Below are 17,479 nucleotides of genomic sequence, written 5' to 3'. Positions count from 1 at the left end.
ATGCAATGCTATGCCCCCCGATACCCTCCCCATCGCGCTCGGCGGGTCAGAGGAGATGGGAACGGGAATTAGGACGCACCCTCACTAATAGCGAGTGGCAGGACATATTTTACAGGGCACACCACACTGCTAGGAATGTCGCTAGCAAAGAATCGGCAGTCAAGATCGCTTATTATTGGCACCTAACGCCAGCACGACTGCATCAGGGTAACCCACCCCGAGGCATCAGGGTAACCCACGCCGAGATCCCTTGTGTTGGAGAGGATGTGGACAGCCAGGCACTCTGAGCCACATACTATGGGAATGTGCAGAGGTGCAGGAATTTTGGGTCCAAGTGCTTAGGGACATTGACAAGTATTTTGACACTGAAATCCCTCGCTTCCCGGCATACACACTGTTAGGCTTACCGAACAAAATCACCTTCCCACTTAAATCGCCTAGAGGCAAACAAATGGGCTTAGCGATGGGGGCAGCGACACAACATATACTGTCACTATGGGGCTCCTCGCGCAAACCCACACACACCGGGTGGCTTCATAAGCTGTGGTACACAATGGGCATGGAAAGAATACAGGCCTCCCTAACTCAGACGCAAGATGCATTCCTCGAAACCTGGCAGCCCCTGGTAGACTTATTAGCCGAGGAATTTAACGAGCTCACATGCCCGAAATACCTCAGATTCCTACGGCTGGCTGACGAGTTCCGGACAGCTTCTAGGAACCCCGCTTCTAGCTCCTCTGCCTGAAATGCTGACACGTAGCTCTACTGCAATCGTCCACACCGGGGGGGCGGGAGGGAGGGGGCAGAGGGTCAGGGGGTTGGTGGGTTCACGGGGGGGGGGTTCTTTGGTGGCATGGCCGGCCCGCATCCAGTCCACAACCGCCCACACGGACACACTGTGTTACTCAGCTACCTCGGCTCCTTGTGGGGGCGGGGAGATGCAAGTCTGATTGGGGGCGTGCCCCCGACGTGCATATTGTCTGACCGATGTCATGTCCTCTTTGTTTGTTCGAAATACAACAAAAATGATTTAAACGAAAAATGTTACTTTTTACCAGAAAAAAGTGATAAGAAATCACCAACTGGCAAGCTCAATGCTCCAAGATCCTCACAGAAGGAGCCGAAAAAAATAACTGACCTAACTGTCACCTGTGGTGCATGATGGGAGCCAATTTTGGACAATTTTTTCAATTGTTTTGTATGCAGCCTGTTTAGGCGAAATCTGCCTCTATGATCCTGCCTTTTCTACCTTTGAAAATAAAGGTTGTGTGTTTCAAAGCAAACCCAGGGCAGTTTTCTTCTATACATATATCATATATGGTGACTTATATGTCTTTATTTTGTCAAATGTAAAAGATTTACATGCGATGATGGCAGTTTTGGAGCCTAATATTGTGTTTCAGGTTGCATATGTATATGTATATTATCTATATATATGGGTACTTATGTATATATATATATATGTAGATATATGCATATTATTGGCTATTGCTCCGGGGTCCCGAGCGTGGGTGGGACTATTCAGTGCTTATGAATTTGATGAGTCTACCCCTGGAAGAGAACTAAGATTACAGGTAAGTAACTTATCCATATAGGCTTCACCCTCTCAATAGGATGCTCAAAAGCTTGTCAAGCCAAGCCACGACCTACAGTTAGCCATTTCTGATTACTAGTCTTCTGTACATGCTAACAGGATGGGAAAAGGGCGCAAGGCATCGCCATTATACATAAGAAGGCTTGACTATTCAGTGCTTATGACTATTGGTGAGTATCCCCTGGAAGAGAATTATAGCAATCACAGGAACTGGACCTAAGAAAGGGGAAAGAGGAGGAAAGGGGGCATGCTTCAGGATTTCCTCATACCGCTCAAGTCAGACGCAGTGTGCACAAGTCTAGGATGGACACTTCTTTCTGAACCCCATCTCAGCAGACCCTAGCACCTTTGAGTGGTACCAATTCAAATAAAAAAAATGTTTTTTTGAAGTTCAAACAAAATCTTTATTGGCATAAAGTTATCACAGTTTTCATCGCCAATGGCCTACAACCCGGAGGCCGGCCGAATGTGGCAGTAGCATGACAGTTCTTTGCACACAGCCATTTAGCTGGCAACCCACAGGTCCAGCGGCATGTTTTGAACTAATCCATTATGACGTAATGTGAGGCCCGCGCCCATCCTTTAGTGTTGTTACTTGGAACTTCCGTTTTTGATTCGTTTGAGGTTACAAAAAACTAACATTACAAACAATAACATTTAGAACCGTCGGGCAATTCCACACTCTTTCGCCTTTTGCGCGTATCTTACCCTTGGTGTACCAGCTTGAGTTACCATAGTTCTAGTCGCTGTGAGCGCTTCCATATTACACTACAGTACAGGTCGTTCAACATATCGGTTAAATTACTATGACTCCTCATCTCTGTTTGCGGTTAACAGATAATCCGATAAGTAACACCAAAAGTCTTTTGGACGTGATCTACTGGGTAGTTCCTCTTCATATGTAATTAATTTATCGTTGCAATAAGTCATGTCCCTGAGCCACGTCGTGACAGTAGGCACATTCTTCCCCTCCCAGCATTTGGATATCTGTCTTTTTGCAAGCAATAGCGCAATCGCACAGAATTTTCCCTTCCCCGCTCTCACATTGGGTAGAAGGCCCAGCAGGCACACCTTCATCGAGCAATCTATGACCAGTCCCACCATAGTGCTCAATACCGCCGTCACCTTCTCCCAATAATCGAGTATCTTTGGGCAGTACCATGCTAGGTGGACAAAATCCGCCTTATCGCATCCACACCTCTTACATCTTGCATTATCTCGCAATCCATATTTATGTAGCCTTTTTGGCGTGTGATATGTTTGATGCAAATATTTCAGATGTGTTATGCGTAGATTTCCATTTGGGGTGAGCAGTTTAAGCAGTGTGCAGGTTGCAGACCAGTCCTTCTCCACTAGTGCTTCAGGCAGCGCATCGCTCCACCTCTGCATTGCTTTCTCGGAGCTAAGTGGGAGTTCGCTTTGGGCTACCCTGAATAATCTGGACACCAGGTGTGATGTGTTTGACGACGTGATAACGAATTGTAGTGAATGTAAGGTGGGAGGTTCTGTCGGGTAGTCTGGGTAAAGATCCCGGATCGCCCTCTGTAGCCTATAGTGTGTGAATCTATACAGGAGTGTAGGGTTGCTTACATATGTCAGATCCTCTGCTGTGCGGAAGGTTCCATTGTGATATAGATCTCCGAAGGTGGCTATACCTATATTTTTCAATAGATCCATACCTACTTGTTCGTTTGTCACTGATACCTCTGGATGGAATGGTAGTGGAAGCGCTGGTGCATATAGCGGTAATTTGTGAGCCATCTTCCCCAGAGTCTTCCAAGCATGAGCAGTAGTGTCTATCGTGTTTATATCCCTCGAGTGTAGGGGCGGCCTTCTGTGCGTCACTATCGAGGTTAATGGAATTGGGGACGCGTCTCCCTCCTCAACCGCTGTGTGTGTTAAGTATGGTGTGGGGTGGTACCAGTGCGACGCATATTGGGCCTGTGCGCACAAGTAGTAAAGCTTAAAGTCGGGCACACAAAATCCCCCCCTCTCATAGGGCAACGTTAAGGTGCGTAAATCAATACGGGCCTGTTTACCTGCCCAAATAAGTTTCAACACTAGTGAGGTTATATTTGTGAAGATCGCCTTAGGAGGTATGATCGGTATATTATTGAAGAGATATAGGAACTGTGGCAGAATATTCATTTTAACTATAGCTATTCGGTCCGCAAGCGATAGCGGAAGCTGTATCCAGCGGGCTACTCTGTCCTCCAAATCCGTACATAACCTTCCAGAGTTAGTCCTAATTACCTCTTCCGGGTCTCGACTATACCAGATTCCTAGGTATCTAGTGGGTTCCGTCTGCCAGTCTAGAGGGAAGTCTGGGGTAAAAGGAGTTGTGGAGTCAGTGAGTAGCATTATTGACGACTTGTCCCAATTAATTTGCAGCCCCGAGTGCCGTCCAAAGCGCACGTATTCCCGCAGTAGCGAGCTAAGGTTCTGTTCGGGGTCTCGCACGTATAAGAGCATGTCATCCGCGTAAAGCGAGATGTGTAGAGGTCTCCCAGGAAAGTGTAAGGCTGAATGATTATGAGATTGCCTTACTATACATGCGAGGGGTTCCAGCGCCAGGGCAAAGATCAGAGGCGACAGGGGGCATCCTTGTCTAGTCCCTCTCGCTATTTCAAAAGGGTCTGAAATGTAGCCATTGACTCTCACCCTTGCCACGGGGTTCGTGTACAACAGTGTAACCCATGTAATAAACCGCACCGGGAAGCCCATCCTCTGTAAAACCGTGCGGATGAAGGACCACTCAATTGAATCAAACGCTTTAGCAGCGTCCAACATTACGGCAGCTGCCTTGGTCTGCGGCGTGAGGTAGTGAGATAGGGCAAACAGTGTTCTTGTGTTGTGCGATGTAGCTCTTGTGGGGATGAAACCAGCCTGATCAGGCAGTATCAGGTGTGTCATGAGGGGTTTTAACCGTTCCGCTAATAGTTTGGCTAAGATTTTTGAGTCCACGTTCAACAGTGATAATGGACGATAAGAGCCACATCGGTCTGGCTCTTTGCCTGGTTTCAGGAGGGTAACAAAGACCGCCTCCCGCAAAGACTGCGGTAGTATGTTCTGTTCGAACACCGCACCATACATCTCGACCAGATGGGGCGCAATCATATCAGCAAATTGTTTATAAAATTCACACGTGTAACCATCAGGTCCAGGAGCCTTCCCGTTGGGGAGTGCATTGATAATTGCGGTAACCTCCTCCACAGTGATGGGCTGTGCTAGGTATTCACGTTGTGTGTCCGACAACCAAGCCAGTGTCACATCTTGTAAGTATCTAAACGTTTCTTGTGGTGGCGCTGGGTTACGTGATGTGTATAGATCTGCATAGTTGCGCACAAAGCGGTTGAGTATCCCCTCAAGGTGTGAGTGTAGTGTACCATCCTTGTCTTTTATTTGTGTTACTGCCTGTGAGTCCCTCCCTGTGCCAATTTTCCTCGCCAATACTCTACCCGATCTGCCCCCCTCGCCAAGGGTCGTTTGGTCACATATTTTAGCTCGTCTTCCGAGAATGTCTGATGCTCCGCGAGTTTAGTCTTGAGTTCCCCCAGTAGTTCTACATTTCCCGTATAGGCGTATTCCTGTTCTAGAGCCGTCATATCACGTTCAAGTCTGGTGATCTGCGCCCTTATGTCCCTGAGTATACCCACTGATGTGCTAATACATACTCCCCTGATTTTCGCTTTGAATGCTTCCCACAGTGTGCAGGGGTCGTCTACTGTATCCGTGTTCAATTGAAAGTAATCTCTAATGGCTTTAGTTATGGCTTTGAGATACAATGGGTCTAGCAGCGCTTTTGCATTAAAACGCCAGCTAAAAGGCGGTGGGGTGTACTGAGGTATCTGCAGTGACAGTGCTACTGGGTTGTGGTCAGAGAGAGTGCGCGGGAGTGGTATAATGTTAGTGGTCCATAAAATGGCATCATCGGATCCCAACCAATAATCTATTCTCGACCAGCTCCCATGTGCCAGATTTACGTGAGTCGCGCCAGGTGCAGTAGGATGTCGTTCTCTCCAAATATCTTTAAGTGCTAACTCCAACATTAGATCTCGTATCTTTTCCCCGGCCTTTTTATGCGGTTCTACGGAGGCCTTGGATCTATCTACCGCAGCACACAGAGCTACATTGAAATCACCTCCCCAGATCAGAGTTGTGTCGGTGAATCCCAGCAGATGGTCCCACATTTCCTGATAAAACTCCGGAGCATCAACATTCGGCCCATATACATTCACTATCGTTAATCTTTGCCCTCTCAGAACGCCCGACACAATAACATATCTGCCATTGGGATCTATAACCGTGTGAGTGATTTTATAGTTAGTCCCTTTTTTAACCAGGGTCATGACCCCCCTAGAATAGGAAGAATAGGTCGCTGAGTAAGCAGATTCCGCCCAGCGTGTGCCTATAGACCTTCGGGCTGTAAGGTCCATGTGCGTTTCCTGAATTAGAGCAATATCTATGTGCTGCCTATCTAGACAGGCAAAGATTTGTCTGATTTTCTTAGGATTAGTAAATCCTCTCACATTCCACGTTATCAGGTTCAGTGCACGGCCATTCATCACTCCAGCCCCAGCATCGTAGCGACTGATGTAGCCCCTCTCATCCCACGCCCTTCCAGTCGCTCACATTCCAATCGGACCATGTTTGATTTCGCCCAGCTATTAGTAACATTTTTGAGGCCTATAACAGTGCATAATGTAAAACATCGCGAACCACTTTGTGTCAGCCCAATGTCACAAAATTTTACGGTACCAGGGTTACTGCAGTCGTCATGCATGGTGCTATGGCGTTCAGCAGTGTATCTCAATTGCTCCTTCGGTACAAAAAACAACAATCCCCAACTGTCCCTCTTCCCACCCACTTCAGCAACCCAATCCTGCCGAAGACATTGTGCCCATACAACTTCATCAAGAAACATAACTTGTTATGGGGACCGCCCTAGTAGAGGTCCGCCGAGGGTGCAATGTACCATCCTAGCATTAGGATGGGGGCGGATCTATAGACTATAACCAAATCTCACCGTGCTACAGACAAGCGTCCATCCCAGTTGCAGGTCTAACGCTAATCAGTACTTATAACCGGACTGGATAGCCATGAAGGTGTAATAAGCAATGTCTCAGATTAACACAGTCATTGTCTGCCTGGGGCTATCTACAGCAATTAGCAGAGCAGGTACATCAGCACCATCCCTTCAAACACCCTCCTGCCACCGCTGAGAGGGACCTTCAGCGCCCCATATCCATAGTACGTGCATATAGGGAAGGTCCGAACTGTGGATCTCTAGCCGTCCGCCAGATATCCTACGTGGACATTGGCCGAACAGTCACTGCAGGACCACTCCTTTTGTAGTTAGATCATACAAGGCATGCATGTGGTCAGAGTCACCATCTTCATCATAGTGCAGTCTTACCTTCATTCCGATTCCTGCTGGCGCTCCCTGCGATTAGGTCTTTTACCTTTACCAACCGTTGACTTGATGAAGTCCATGGCAGCTTTGGGCGTCGCCAGGAACACCGGTTTATCATCCCAGGTGACCTTCAACCTTGCTGGATACAACATGGCGTACGGCACTTGTAGTTCTCGCAGTTTGGCCTTAACAGCGTTAAATTCCTTTCGTGCTTGCTGTACCGCTACCGTAAAATCCGGGTAAAATTCCAGCTTATTACCCTGATGTTGGATCACCCCTTTCTCTCTCGCCATTCAACACAGTGTCTCTGTCACGGTAATTGAGGACTCTCGCAATTATTGGTCTAGGAGGAGCCCCTGGTTTTGGTTGTGGAGCCAAGGAGCAGTGAGCACATTCCACTATGAAAATGGACGACAGGTTTTCGGCGCCAAACAATTCTTTGCAGAGGTTTTCCACGTATGGTTCCATGCGTCCCGTGTTGGTGGATTCAGGCAGGCCCGCTATACGTATGTTGTTCCTTCTTGACCTCGCTTCCAACTCCTCCGACCTAGCCTTTATAACTTCCATGACTTTCTCCATACCCGTACATTTGGCTGACGTGGCGCGCGATTCATCTTCAACAGTGGAGATCCTGTTTTCAGCTGTGTCTAACCGCTCGCCATGTTTATCTATTTTCGATGCCAGGCTATCCACCCTGCCCGTCAGAAGATCTAGTTTAGCATTGATTTCTTGTCTTGACTCCTGTATCGCCTTGAGAATGTTGTCCATAACACTGGTCTCCGCTGAGTCCGTGTCTTGTTCCTCGTCGACTTGTTCAGTTTGGCTTTTAGGTGTCTTCTTCGCTTCAAACGTGAGTTTGGGTTGCTGCTTATCCGGCTTCCCCATTGTGCAGCACCGTGTAGTGACAATGCAGATTCAGGTGGAAGCGCCCGCTTGACGAGCAGTACGTAGTGGATCTCCTGTGTGCGCTTGGTCGGTCGGGTGTAGTTGGTGGTAGCACAAGTATCAATGGGTCATTGCATCATCTCCGTGGTCGCAGTGGCAACAGACCTGGCCCGGCGTGTGCTGATCCAGTGCGCCAGTCCCCTCACACCATCTAGTAAGAATGAACTCACGTTATTTGGAGCTGTTTTGTTTTCCCTTTAGCACGATGAGAGCGCCAGTCCTGGTGTCAAATCTTGTAGGCAGCGTGAGCTCTGGCCCCGAGCCCCAGCGCTGATCTCGCCGGTATTTTGTGCCTGTGCCCTACCGTTTTTGAGTGCCGCTAGTGCTCCGTGGAAACGCACCCCCGCTACGTGAGGCGCCTTACGCTCCCGCGCTCTAGAGGTTGTTCACCGCCGCTCTGACTTTTCATCTATAATGTGGAGGTGAGCTCAACCAGCGGGGCCCGCTTCATAAGTGCAGAGAGGTTCCCCGATAGGATAGGCTGAGGCCCTAGGTAATTGTTCCAGTAGTACTCAATTGCTGTGTGTTGCATGCAGTTTCGTCCCGTACATGGGCGCCGCCATTTTGGTGTCAGTATCCGAAGTAGTTTGACAGACAACGTCACCGCTCAGTCCGGGATCCCGCTATGTGTGCTCCCCAAGTGGTCTCCCATATTGCTCGGGCGTGTAACATCCCCCGTCAACATACCTGGGCAGCCGTTCCCGCAAATGTTCATTTCGTGCCGACCCGCAGTATTCAGGATAATTTTGCCGCCATTTTGACATCGGTCGCCTTCGCTGCAGAGGAAAGATCTGGCGCTATATGTGACATTGCGCTGTCATAATGAAAGGGGACACGTCCCGCTTCCCTGCCGAGTAGCCAGGTCCCGCTGCTTCCACCACCGCTAGCGCCGGCAGTCTTTGCCCACCGGGCTCACCGCATTCTTCTCCAGCCGGACTCCGGTCGCCGTCTTACCCGTTCCCGAGCACAGCAGAACAAACGTCCACACCGGGGGTTCTGCGCTGTTATTTTCGCTTCCTTTCCATCCACTGGGCATCCAGACATTCACCTACAGGCTGAGACGTTTTTTGCTCCATTCCTTGATGCCAATCTGCACATTTTCGGCAATTATGTGATCCGCCCGGCGGAGCTGCACGTCTAGGCAGCCATTCCGCTGTGCGCCCCCTAGCGCCTCTACCAATTCAAATTAATTGAACACTTTTTACTTGTCTTCATTTAGAACTATGTATTGAACAATCCCAAACTGCTATATATTGCTACCTGCAAAGCATTGTGGGTGGCTACCAGCTACAGCAGTGTGCAAAAACCACAGATCCCCACAATAAAAGAAATAATACAAATAATTTGGGTATTAATTACCATTTGGTGAACAGGCACTCTGTCAAACCATGGAGGAAATACCAGCCACTGAATTACAAGTGCCTATAATGTACTTGTAACAGAGCCAACGGGCATCCTCCATGTTTGTGACAGAGTATCCTGTTTGCCAAAAATGAAATGAGGTCTTTAGTTTTTAATATACCTTGCATTTTAATTGCATCTATTTTTCTGGACTGTGCTCCAGGACTACATGTGAGGGATGTGACAGGATCTAGCTCAAAGTGAACTTGGTGGTGACATGCAGGGCGTGAAAACTAAAAAGTGTGAGTACTGCCAAGTGGCAGCAGTCACTTCACCCTCTTATCCTTGCACCAGCATCAACAGATTTCCACTTCCAAGAAGTGCGACTAAAGCATCCCTTCATCTTGTAAGAAAAATTCAGGGAGCTCTGCGCTTTGCAAAGTTTGCAAATTTGTCAGGCAGTCGATTTTGTAACTTAGTGCACCCCAAAGCAAATTTGTTTACACCGAGGAACAATAATAACTAAGAACTAAACACTAATGGCTTTCACACTAAATAACTGAAAATATTTTGTGAATATGGGACATCGGAGGTGACTCTGCCAGTGACAGCTTTCCTCCATTTGAAAGGCTTCAAGAAATCTTTCTCTTATCGTTATAATACAATAACCTACCAACATACTTCAGTATGGTACAAAGAATCACTCTGTCAATCAATAGTTCAAGGCAAAACAAACTATATTTAATAAATGAATAATCAGGAGTACTCACACAGCCTTCACCTTAGTCCGCTTCCCATTGCCTACACTACAAAATAATACAATACAGTTAGATAGAGAGCATTTGATGGGGAGAGAAAGGGAGAGATGGAGAAAGAAAGAGCTAGAGTGCAAGAAGCAGGGGACAGAGAAAGGCAATAGGAGAATAGAAGAGAGCAAAATAGAGAGAGAGAGCAAGAAAAGGGGGACAGAGAGAAAAAGAGAGTAAAATAGAGACCGAAAAAAAGAGCGAGAGAGTCGAGGGAAAGGATAAACTGAGAGAGAAAAATATACCCTTGTAAATAGACACTGACTGAACCTGTTAAACAAGTGACGTTGGTAGTTATGTCTCCTTGATAGAGACTGGTAAAGCGGCTTGACCCTAACTGATTTACGCTACTATCACCACCAGTCCTACAAAGTCCAGTTAGGAGGAGAAATGCCTTTTCACTGTCATAGATAATTTCCAATTTGACGTGATTCTTCTCATAAAACAATGTAGGACAAGCATGATTCTTCATACAGAGTAGTTGTCAACCGTAGCGGTTGGATCAGGATGTATAACTTTGAAGAGCAAGTAACCCTTATCAAGGGAGATAAAGAAATTGGGGAAGATACTAAAGATACTTCTATTTGTATTTATATATGAGCCCTGAAGAAGAGATTATTTGCGAAACGTGTTGTCTGTTAACAAATACTCTTTATAAAGAATCATGGACCATGTCAAATTGGAAATTCATCTGTGACAATGAAAATACATTTCTTTAATTGAACATTCATCTGTGACAATAAAAAGATTTTTTTAAGAAATAGTCACAGTCCAAGGGCTTCATATTGTCTCTCAGATAATCAGTTATATCTTGCTGCTGGTTACATAAAGGTGAATGGTTATGCCCTGTTTGGATTCATAGGTGGATTTCACTTTCTTCTTTGATTCGAGACCTTGGTATAGCAAGGCCGCTCTTACATGTCCCTAAGAATGCTTATGTTCCAATAGCAAATATGAATAAATGTAAAATATGCAGTCATTACCTTTTTTCTGAGCCTCGGGTGCAAGTAGCTGTAAAGTAAACAATAAGAATTATTGTTGGTATTTACAAACAGACCTCACCTCGCGTCTGCCACTCACACACTGAGGACTGTTATGGTCAGTCCGATCCACTTCCCCATGCCAGATCAGCCACTGAATCCCACACAACTCCATCAGTTTGTCTTGCCTCAACTCTTGGAACTGAGTGGTGCACCTACGTCACAAGTTTAAAAAAACAGACATTATCTGAAGACTCGGCGTGAAACAACTACAGTCATGGATCTAAGGTTCCATACTTAAAGCGAGATGAGTGACAGAAATTGCTTTCATTTAGCAGACAGCTTGAGAGCTTTACAATCCCAGAAACGCACTCCAACTCTCAAGTCATCCTTGCTTGATTACACTCAATGGCTGCTATGGCAACCACATGTTTAGCATCCTATGCTGCAGGCACTACTATAGCACAGGAAGTATCTATCACAGTAATAAACTGGTGAGAATACTCAGACTATAACTACAAAGAGGATTTTAGATACATGCGTATGAACTTGAGGGTGGTTCCCCAAGGTTAGATGCTTCTGGTGGTAAAAACAAGCTGAAGTAAAATAATGATATAGAAGTAATCGAAGGCTAGACAGTGTCTCTGTGCACACCCATTTTAGGGTGGGACAAATAATGTTAAATGAAATAGATTTAATTGGAGGAAATTCTGCACCTAAGTTTTTGTGATGAACAAAAATATATTTTTATTGAATGTTTCAATAATTGCGTACAATTCAACTAGTGGCTTTCAGTGCTCACTGTCCACCTTAAAGAGCTGCATTGAAAGATTAATTAAAAAGTATAAACCTTGATTGGAAAAGGTGGAAAAAGCCACCTTCATTCCAAATTAATCCACTGCTGTAAATAAAGTGATGAATACAGTGGTTGTTGGAATGGGCTGCTAGAGCCAAGAAGAGGGCAAAAAGGCACTCCCATGCACATTGCATCCACACGTACTTCTAAGGCCATGGCTGACCTCTTTGACGCAGACACCCTGTCCTCATTCAGATTACGGAAAGTATGTGGTGCTCAGTGGATAATGACTACAACGACTATGGGGTCTCTTTGATCTGACACTGCCTTGTTGTACACTCTTGGAGGGGAGGGGGGGTCACTGTTTGCTCATATCACTCTTAAGAAACTCTCTGGCACTGAATTAGAAAAAAATAGAAAAAGTGACCCAAAATGCTCCATAAACTTATGTCACTCTAATTGTAGATTAATAGGAAAACATAGGATAGGCTACAACTTACCCAATCAAACCTCGCTCTGTATGAATAAATGTGATGCTTTCAGAAACCTGAGATGTATTTTCCTAATAATATAGACAAGGGTATTCTGATTGGATACACACATCTCTAAAGACAAGTTAGATTTTAAAGGTAATATGTGGTTGTTCCTCATTGACCGAGGCTATTCCAACTCTTGGTCATGCTTTAATTCTGCTCTGATAGCCTTTGCTTAACACATCAGGAGTTACTGTGGTATGCAAAGGATCATGGGTATGGAAATTTTGCATATCATGCTAGAATTCTCATTTGCTCTACATGCCCCATCTGTAAAGTTCCTTAAAAACTCAGAGAGATGGTCATTGATTTGTGATTGAACACAGAGCTTCCTGATTGGCTCACATCTTTTTTCAAGTTTAATTGTTCGCTCATTGTTTTTCCCTTCTGGCATTATTCCAGGCCTTCAGGTAGAGCCACTTGAGTGTAAAGGGGAAGTGGGGGAGAAATACATCTTGAGTACCAACACCTACTTGGTGCTGAAATCCCCGAAGTCACAGCAGAGCGTGGTCATGGAAAGAAGGAGGGAGGCGACCAAAGGGTTAAACCTTTGACCTTCCCTGTGCAGGTCGACAGCAAGACCGCCCCTCTGGAGAAATAATCCGCCACCACAGGCGGCCTTGAAGAGAGAGGCCTTTGAGAAGATTGGTGGCGGTTCCAGAAAGCAGGCAGGCAGCTCCAGCGGAAGGATGAAATCGAAGAGAGCGTCTCAGAGCAACGTGAGATGCCGGGGGCCGTGGAAAAGGCAGAAATCCAATGCAGTGTCAAGCGAGAGGAGACGCTGAAGACAACACCTCGGAGAGCTGGTCGGAGGAGTTGTGGATCCCTCAGGAGAGTCGATGCAGCAACGCCACAACTCAGGAGAGTTGTGGCTAACGGGGTGAGTGACTGTGTGAGGGAGGAGGGTGGGAGGCTGACAGACATTATTTGACCCCGGACGCCCAGCGAGATAGAGGCTAAACCAAATAATCGCTAAACAACTTGAGAGAAGAGTTGTTTTGGTCTTTCATTTTTGTTTTTTGGTTCGTTGTTATAAAGCAACATCGGGGGAGAGGAGCTAATTTGCGATCATGTTCCTGAGTTAAGAGTTTTTTCTTTTGATATTATTTTTTATTGGGAAATCTGATGACATAACCCATAAAGAAAAGAAAACTATGTCCTATATGAGAAGTAAAAAAAGAGAAGTAATAAAAAAAAGTCCTCAGTGTGTGCAACATTTTTCTTTCCTTTGCCTTATCCCTTTCCTACCCCTCCCCACTCCCAATAAAGATTTTCTTTTGATTTTGGCACGTACTCAGTGTGGTGGAGGCCTATCCTGACAAAAGTCAAAGTCACCTCTGAGTTCTCACGCCTTCTCTCCTTTCTTCCAAACCTCTTGAGGTGTGTCCAACTTCCGCATGAGAACCTGGGAAAAAAAAGAAAGGCAAAGAAGAAAAAACAACACATGAACAACAGAGCCAACTTTCGTCAAGACACAAAAGTTACCAGAACAATTCAGAAACGCCACAGACCCATAAAGACACAGAGAAAAGACACAGAAGAAAAAGACATGAACATTTAAGGAAATACTGATTCACTCTGTCATACCACCAATTAACCAGTCAAAATTGAGCACCTCATCCGGCCTCCTAGATTTTGTTTCCGCCCATCCCTCCAACAGGGGGGATAGGTGGAAATCTGTGTACACAGAGGGAGGAGTCAGCTATTCCTGTAATATTACCCACTCAGTACGTCTCTACATGAATCTGGTCTGTTAAAAGGGAATGTAATCATGAGGAGATACAACTACTCCACACAATGGGGCCGATTATGATGGCGGACGGACTTGAGTCCGTCCGCCACCATAGAGTAGGAGGGACGTCCGCAGGGGCAGCGGCGGTCCCTCCATACAGATTAGGATGTGACCACCAGGGTGGCGGTCACATCCTCTATTTTTAACATTGCGGCGGGTGGAGCTTCAAGCTGCACCCGCCGCTATGTTAAAAATGCATGCACAGCATTTGCGTGCAGAAAGCGGCAGGCACCGCACGGTGCCTGCAGCTTTGTTCACGCAAATGCAGGGGGGTACCGCATGTGCACCCCCTCCCCCCCTTCACCCAGGGGGCCCGCAACGGGCCCCCGAAGTGAAGGTCCGTATGCTTTTCCACGGCGGAAAAGCCGCCGTGGAAAAGCATACTTTTTACTCCATCCTAGTATGGCTGGCGGTGTCTGATAGACACCGCAAGCCATGTTACAGCTTTTCCGCCGCGGTTGTAAGTCAACCGCGGCGGAAAAGCGGCGGACTGAAACCAGGACCCACCAGCCATCCTAATGTGGCGGTGGGTCTTTGGTGGGTCCGCTGAGTATTTTCCGCATCCTCTGGGCCGGCGGTGGCTTCCGCCGGCCCGGAGGATGCGGAAAATCCTCCATCATAATGAGCCCCAATGTGTGCATATGTGTACAAATCATCCTTTGTTTATAAAAAATATCTTTACCTCAGTGCAGTCGTTGGTGAAGTGGCCCAGTAGTGTCTTGTCATCACCCAGAACCACTAGGCCCTCTTCCTCTAACTCCTCTTTGCTACACTGACATTTACACCCCCTTCCTTAAAACCCTTCCAGGCCACTCCTTCCTGCTGTCATTCTGCACCCAGCTTCCTATAGACCCAACCCCCTTCCTTAACACTCTCCCTGGCCAGTCCTTCCTGCTGCCACTCTGCCCTCAGCTTCTTATAGACCCACTGCCGCATTGCCCCACCCTTTCCTGAACCCCCTCCCTGGCCAACTCCTCCTGCCCATGAGTCCTGTTCTGCCTCTTCTGCCTTTTCTACCTCCTGTGCCTTGCCTCACCCCAAAACCTCTGCTCCTCGCCAATCAGCTCCTCCCAGTCTCACTGCTGCTTCACCCCCCCCTTCAGCCCCATCTGCCCCCTGGCTGCCCACACCCACGTCTGCCTGCTGTCCTGTTCTCTCTACCCCCGCACCCCTGCTGGCCCTCACACTCTGCACCCCTCGCTCGCCTTCTCCTGCCACCATGCCTTTTCTGTCTTCTGTGCATTGACTGCACCCGAGACCCTCTGTTCCTCGCCACACTCTGCATCCCTTCAGCCCTGCTCGCCTCCACTCTGACTGCGCCCTGCCTGCTTAACATAATCTGGAGCCCACCACCAGTACTGTTCACCATATCTAGTCTACCAGCCCGGCTCCAGAGGGACATGCCAAAGAAAGTGACAAAAATATCAGCCATCTGAGGTGACAAATTGAAAGAGACATAATGGGCTGTCACTACTGCTGTGAGGAGGATCACACTTCCGGTGTATAATGTCATAGCCACCAGACCAGGGGTAAACAGATTCTGTGCAAACATCCTTTTGATACTGACAGACAGACAGGCCCCTCGCTGTCCACTTAAATACAGTTGCCACCTCAGCTACACCTTCCTCCACACTGTCTCCCTGCCCCCCCTCTCCTCCTAACAGGCCTCCTCTGGGTCTGACACCCCCTGCCAGTAGTTGCTCCAGCTTCATCCTGCGTCCAGTGAATCCAGCAGGTCCCTCTTGGCTGAAAAATAAGAGTAGGTCGCACGTTAGTTTAACTGTGCCCCTTAAGAAACATTTACATTCATGTACATAAAATGTGGTTGTAGATTGGCATCCGTTTTTATATGTTTCTGCCTTTTGCCGCCCCTCCCCCTTTCGATTCTTTCAAGAATTTTAAGAAAAAGGTCTGAGAGGCCTGACAGGCATTTCTACTTTTACAGAATCGTGTCAAAAGAAACCACACTGTGGAAGGAGACCCCAATGCATCTTATATGCCGAAAGTTAGAGTGCTAAAATATCACATACAGTTTGTGGACTAGGATTCGCCAAGCTCTAAATATGCACAGTGTATACCTCCCAGGTCTCCACCAGATACCGCACATTGCAGACATCATCGTGATCTCGTGGGAGGTCAGATAAGTCCTTGGCAATGAACCCCCCCCCCCCCCATAACTCATAACAATAAACATAAATATTCAAACTAAGGTGTTACGGTCAGAAAAAGTTCGAATGTAGTTGCAGGTCATTCATGCATATAATATGGGAGTGTGATCTCATTGAGAGATACTGGCGTCAAATTCACATGGTGGTGAGCAAAGTACTGAGACTAGAACTACGCCTCGAGGCGAAGAGATGCTTACTGAACGTGTGGGAACCTACAGATGTGGGAAGGATGGGCAGGATTTGGGTAACATTGGGGCTGATGGTGGAGAAAAGAAATATAGCTCAACACTGGGGCGCCACCCAACCCCCTACGCTAACAGAATGGAAGAAAAACATGGACTGGTGCATGTTCAGGGAAAAGGCTGTCTATGGCGCAAGGGGGTGCCCGAAGAAATGGTCGTTAATTTGGGGGTCCTGGAACACATACCGTGGTGAAATCTGTAGTCCACGCCGTAGCATTGATCTAGATGACCTGAACACACCTTGGTTGGTCTAAACCGAGTTCTAATGATGTATTTTGATTGTAACCCTGACTTAACAACTGTAATTGTGCAAACTTCTCCTATGTATAATGTATGAATAAGTCCTGAGTATCTGTTCTGATTTTTGTTTTGTTTTGCATTAAGAAAAAGAAATACAAAAAAGATATACAGGTGCAGGTGAAGGCAGGACCCCAGGGAGAGGGGAGTTCCTCCACTCCGGGTGCCCCGTCAGCAAAACGAGGGAGCCAATGGAAGCTCTTGATATGAAAGAAATGGAGCGCTTGCATCCAGAGGCAGCCCCTCTGATAGATATTCAACCAGGGGGGCCCAAACGTAGTTAAATACCTTCAAGAATCCTTTGCCATTCTTTCCATTGCCAGAGCTAGCGTGCCATTGGGTAAGGGAGAGGGCATCTATTTTCTTCCACGAAGCCCCTACAGCCAACTTACGCGCCCGAGGCACAGCCACATCATGGACCAATCTCCCTGCGTTTGGTGCTTCAAGTTGGCATCCCGGATCCCCAAGAGAGTGTGTTCTAGTGTGTCCAGAATCGGATAGCCCAGAATCAGTCTGATTTGAGAAAGTACCTCCTTGCAGAATGGCTTGTTGCAAGGACAGTCCCACCAGAT

The 17,479-nt window shown here is 47.1% G+C and overlaps 1 long non-coding RNA gene across 5 annotated transcripts in view; it reads right to left on the bottom strand.

Annotated features, from left to right (window-relative positions):
- Nucleotides 1–17,479, bottom strand: part of LOC144768736 (uncharacterized) — a 152,081-nt gene that overhangs the window by 27,824 nt on the left and 106,778 nt on the right. For all 5 annotated transcript variants that reach the window (XR_013598620.1, XR_013598619.1, XR_013598618.1 and 2 more), the window contains 4 exons: nt 14,883–15,946; nt 13,744–13,813; nt 11,083–11,110; nt 10,064–10,099 (listed from right to left, as the gene is read on the bottom strand). This is a non-coding gene — a long non-coding RNA (uncharacterized LOC144768736). The remainder of the gene's footprint in view (nt 1–10,063; nt 10,100–11,082; nt 11,111–13,743; nt 13,814–14,882; nt 15,947–17,479) is intronic.

The sequence above is a fragment of the Lissotriton helveticus genome, chromosome 7 (genome assembly GCF_964261635.1).
Source record: "Lissotriton helveticus chromosome 7, aLisHel1.1, whole genome shotgun sequence".
NCBI lineage: Eukaryota > Metazoa > Chordata > Amphibia > Caudata > Salamandridae > Lissotriton > Lissotriton helveticus.
Note: the sequence above shows the minus strand (reverse complement) of the source record. Positions and strands in the feature narration are given on the sequence as shown.